This window comes from Elephas maximus, chromosome 2 (genome assembly GCF_024166365.1).
Source record: "Elephas maximus indicus isolate mEleMax1 chromosome 2, mEleMax1 primary haplotype, whole genome shotgun sequence".
Classification (NCBI taxonomy): Eukaryota; Metazoa; Chordata; class Mammalia; order Proboscidea; family Elephantidae; genus Elephas; species Elephas maximus.
The window spans coordinates 199,722,863-199,728,977 of record NC_064820.1 but is presented as its reverse complement, the minus strand read 5'-3'; positions in this window follow the sequence as shown (position 1 = coordinate 199,728,977).

Genomic DNA, 6,115 nt, shown 5'->3' with positions numbered 1-6,115 from the left:
CCAAATTTGGTCTTTGTCCTTGGTTCCTGAGAGATTACTTGTGAAAACTTGGAACTTCCCCAGTGATTGAAGTGTTTTTGTTGAGGACTGCAGACTACACTTATCTAACAGGTTATGCTAATGAAGTGACTATTGGGCAGGTTGGGAGGGGGGTTGGCCAAGTCAGAGAGACCTACCTCATAGTATCAGCTAACCTCAGGGGAATGTGGGCATGATTCAATCAACTATGTCTGTGTAATGAGGTCTCAATAAACACCTGGACATGGTCCCAATAAAGGCTCCATGTCCCATGGTTAATGATATATATTGATGCTAGTGGGAAGATACCGTGTCTTTTGGGACATGTAAGATCCTCATTATGAACCCTCTTAAATCTTGCCATATGCATCTCTTCATCTGTATCCTTTTTGCTATAATAAAACTGTAGTCCTAAGTATAGTGGTTTCCTGAGTTCTTTGAGTCATACTAACGAATTATCAAGCCTGAGGGACTAATAGGAGCCCATAGGTAAGGAGTAAGGGGGACTGGGGAATCTCTGAGTATATGGATGGTATCCTGAAGGAATAGTGGGAACCCCAGAATTTGTAGCCAGCAGGTTACAAGTGGGGCCCTGGGAGCCCCAAAATTTACAGCTGGCATTCTGAGGGGTAGTGAACCCATTGCCTTTGAGTTAATCTTGATTTATAGTGACCCTATGGAACAGAGTAGAACTGCCCCATAGGGTTTCCAAGGCTATAATCTTTACCGAAACAGACTGCCATGTCTTTCTCCCATGGAGTGGCTGGTGGGTTTGAATCACCAACATTTTGGTTAGTAGTCAAGTGCTTAACCGATCCTTAAATGGTAGAGGGAACCTCTGAACTTGTAGCCCGCAGGTCAGAATGTATCATGGGAACACTAAGTTTGCAGCTAGCCACTAAAGCCTTGGGAAGACTTGGCAGTCTAGAGGACTGTGCCCTGTAACTTGTGAGGCCTGTTGTAGCTCTGGGTGGTTAGGGTCAGAGGAAGATGTGCTGAATGTGCAGTTAGTATTAGAACAAAACCAGGTACAGATTTTAAAAACAATTGTTTTAAATATGCTCAAAGAACTAAAGGAAAATATGAACAAGGAATTAACGTAGAATTAGAAAATGATTATGAATAGAATAAGAATATTAACAAAGAGGTAGAAATTATAAAAATAAACCAAATAGAAATTCTGGAGCTGAAAAAACAATTACAGAGAATTAATTCACTAGAGGGGTAAAAAAAAAAAAAAAAATAGCAAATTTGAGATGGCAGAAGAAAGAATCAGTTAACTTGAAGCTAGGACAATTGAACTGGCACAATGAGAAGAAAAGAAAGAAAAATGAACAGACCATAAGAGAACGATGGCACACCATTAAGTGGGCCAATATATGCATTAAGGGAATCCCAGAAGAAGAGGAGAAAGAGAAAGGGCAGAAAGAATATTTAAAGAAAAAATGCCCAAATACTTTCCAAATTTGATGAAATATATAAATTTGCTGATACAAGAAGCTCAATGAACTACAAATAGGATAAATTCAGGAGATTCATGCCAAGACACATTGTAATCAAACTGTTGAAAACCAAAGATACAGGGAGAATTTTGAAAGCATCAAGAGAAAAGTGAACTGTCACATACAAGGGAGTCCCAATAAGACAGTATCATTTTCTCCTCAGAAACAATGAAGGCCAGAAGGAAGTGGAATGTTAAATTCAAAGTTTGGGGATGGGGAAGCAAAAAACCTGTCATTCAAAACTGTCTGTCGAAAATGAGGGTGAAATCAAGACACTCCCAGAGATAGAAAAGCTGAAGGAGTTTGTTACTGCTAGATCTACCCTAGAAGAATTGTTTAAAAGAGTCCTTCAGTTTGAAAGGTAAGGACACTAGATAATAACTCAAAGATGCGTGAAGAAATAAAGATGTTCGTAAAGGTAATTTCAAGGGCTAATACAATGGCCAGGTTTGCTGTATTTTTGTTGATAACTATATTTTTTATGGTGGCACAGTGGTTAAGATCTCAGTTGCTAACCAAAAGGTTGGCAGCTTGAATCCACCAGCCACTCCTTGGAAACCCTATGGGGCAGCCCTACTCTGTCCTATAGGGTTGCTATGAGTTGGAATTCACTTGATGGCAGCCCTTTTTTTTTTATTGGTATATTTGTTATGTTTTATATAAGATAAAATATAAAGTGCAAGTAATAATTACAAATATATGATAGTGAATTTATAACGTATAAAGATGTTATTTGTGACATCTACAACATAAAAGGGGTGGCAGGGGTGTTATAGGAACAGAGTCTTTGTATGTTATTGAAGTTATGTTTGTATCAATGTAAACTAGGTTTTTGTAAATTTAGGATGGTAAATGTAATCCCCCTGGTGACCACAAAGAAAATTGCTAAAAAAAAAAAAAGTATAGGAAAAGAAATGAGAAGGGATTCAAAATTATTCACCACAAAAATTAAACTAAAAACATAAAAAAGGAAGTATTTGAGGAAATAAGGGGCCAAAAAAGTATAAGACACGCAGAAAATATATAGCAACATGGCAGAATTAAGTCCTTCTTCATCGATAATTGCTTTAAATGTTAATGGATTGAATTCCCCAACCAAAAGGCATGGATTGGCAGAATGGATAAGAAAATATGATCCAACTGTATGCTGTCTACAAGTGACCCATTTTAAATCAGAAGACACAAATAGATTGAAAGTGAAAGGTTCCACACAATGAGAAACCAAAAGAGAGCTTGATGCCCATATTATTATCTAGCAAAATAGACTTTAAGCCAAAACTGTTATGAGACAAATAATAACATTATATAATGATAAAATTATCAATTCATTAAGAAGAAATAACAATTATAAATACATACACACCTAGCAGCAGAGCCCCCAAGTAATATGAAGCAAACACAGAACTGAAGGGAAAAAAATAGACAATTCTAAACATTAGTTGGAGACTTCAACGCACCACTTTCAAGAATGGATAGAATAGCCAGAAAGAAGATCAACAAGAAAATAGAGACCCTAAATGGTACTACAAACTAACTAGACCCAACGGACATTTATAGAACACCTCACCTAAGTACACCAGAATATACATTCTTTCCCAGAACACGTGGATCATTCTCCAGGATACACCCTATGTTAGATCACAAAGCAAACCTAAATAAGTTTAAGAAGACTGAAATCATGCAAAGCATCTTCTGCAACAATGGTGGAATGAAACTAGAAATCAATAATTGAAGGAGAACTGGTAGTATCACAGGGATGAGGAAATTAAACAAAAGACAACAACCAATGGATGAAAGAACAAATCACAAGGAAAATCACAAAATACTTAGAGACATATAAGAATGAAAGCACAACACACCAAATGATCTTGGATGAAGTGAAGGCACAGACGGCAGTTTAGAGCTGTAGATATCTACATGAAAAAAGAAGAGCCCAAATCAATAACCTAACTTTATATCTTGAGAAACTAGTAAAGGAAGAACAAATGAAGCCCAAATCAACCACAGGAAAGAAATAATAAAGATTAAGCAGAGATAAATGAAATAGAGAATAGAAGAACAATAGAATTAACAAAACCAAAAGTTGGTTCTTTGAAAGATGACCAAAATTGGCAAACCCCTAGCTAGACTGACAAAGAAAAAAAAAAAAAAAGAGAGAAAGAGAAGATGCTAGTAATTAAAATCAGAAATGAAAGTGGCAACATTACTACCAACCTTACTGAAATTAAAAGGACTATAAGAGACTATTACGGATAATTGTATACTAACAAACTGGAAAGTTTAGATGAAATGGATACAATTCTAGAAACACATTACCTAAACTGAATTAAGAAGAAAGAAAATCTTAATAGAGTACAACATATGAAGAGATTGAATCAGTAATCAAAAACCTCTCAAGAAAACAAAGTCCAGGACCATGTGGCTTCACTGGTGAATTCTACTAAACATTTAAGAAAGAATTAACACCCATCCTTCTCAAACTCTTCCAAAACTTGGAAGAGGAGTGGACTCATTTTACGAGGCCAGCATTAATCTGATAACAAAGCTAGCTGAAGACACCATGGGAAAATAAAACTACAGGCCAATATGCCTTATGAATGTAGATGAAAATATTTTCAACAAAATACTAGCAAACAATTCAACAGGATATTAAAAGGATTATACACCATGTCCAAGTGGGATTTATCTGAGGGATGGAAGATGGTTCAACATAAGAAAATACACCACATCAATAGAGTGAAGGAAAAAAATATATAATCATATCAATTGACATAGAGAAGCCATTGGAGACCCTGTTGGTTAAGAGCTACGGCTGCTAACCAAAAGGTCAGCAGTTCAAATTCATCAGGTGCTCCTTGGAAATCCTATGGAGCAGTTCTACTCTGTCCTATAGGGTCGCTATGAGTTGGAATCGACTTGACAGCAAGGGTTTGGCACAATCCAACACCCCTCATGATAAAAGCAAATTAAGAATAGAATGGAAATTCCTCAACATGCTAAAGGGCATTTATGAAAACCCCACAATGAACATCATACTCAATGGAAAAAGACTGAAAGCTTTTCCCTAAGATCAGGAACAAGATAACAATGCCTGCTTTTACCACTGCTCTTCAACATTGTACTAGAAGTTCTAGCCAGAGAAATTTGGCAACAAACAAAAACAAAAGGCATCTAAAGCAGAAAAGAAGAAATAAAACTTACCTCTATTCACTGATGATGTGATACTATATATACACATATATATACATATATAGTAATCCCCAAGAAAGATACTAGATGTAAGAAACAAATTCAGCAAATTGGCAGGGTAGAAGGTCAACATTCAGAAATATGTTGTTTCTCTTCACTAGCAATGAACAATCTGAGAAAGAAATTAAGAAAATCATTCCTTTTACAATAGCATCTAAAAGAATAAAATACCTAGGAATAAATTTAACCAAGGAGGAAAAGACTTTTACACTGAAAACTATGAAACACTGGTGAAAAAAATTAGAGGGTACCTAAATAAATGGAAAGACATTCTGTGTTCATGGATTAGAAGACTTAATATTGTTTAAGATGTCCATTTTATCAAAAGCAATCTATTGATACAACGCAATTCCTATTAAAATTACAACATTTTTTGCAGAAATAGAAAAAATGATCCTCATGTTCATATGAAATTTCAGTGGGCCCCAAATAGCCAAAAGAATAGCAACAAAGAAGAACGAAGCAAGAGAACTCACATTTCCTGATTTCAAAAAGTACTATAAAGCTACAGTAGTCAAAATAGTGTGGTACTAGTTTAAGGATATACATATAGACCAAGGGAATAGAATTGAGAATCCAGAAATAAACCTATACATCTATGGCCAATTGTTGCCAAATTCATTCGACGGGGAAAGAATAGTCTCTTCAGCAAATGATGCAAAGAAGATACACAAACGGCCAACAAACACATGAAAAGATGCTCAACATCTTTAGCCATTAGAGAAATGCAAATCAAAACCACAGTGAGATACTACTTCACAGGCACTAGACAGCTGTTATTAAAAAAAGAAAAAAGAGAGAAATAACAAGTGTTGGCAAGAGTGTGGAGAAATTAAAATATTCATACACTGCTGGTGGGAATGCAAAGGGGTGCAGTCACTGTGGAAAACAATTTGGTGATTCTTAAAAAAGTTAAACATAGAAATATATGACTTAGCAATTCCAGTCCTGGTTATATACCCAAAAGAATTGAAAGCAGCAACTCAAACAGACAAATGTATACCAATGCTCATTGCAGCATTATTCACAACAGTAAATGGCAGAAACAATGCAAGTGTCTACTTAGAAATGAATGACTAAACCATATATGATATACCAATATGTTGAAACACTGTTCAGCTATAAAGAGAAAGGAAGCTCTGATTCATGTCACCACATGTATGAACCTTGAAAACTTTATGGTAGGTGAAATAAGCTAGACAAAACATGACAAATATCATATGGTTCAATTTGTATGGACTATCCAAACCATTAAAACAAAAGATTTTTTTTTTTTTAATCTAGAATAGACAAACCATTAAAACAAAAGAAGATGAGTGGCTACCAAGGGATAGAGGAGATGGAAT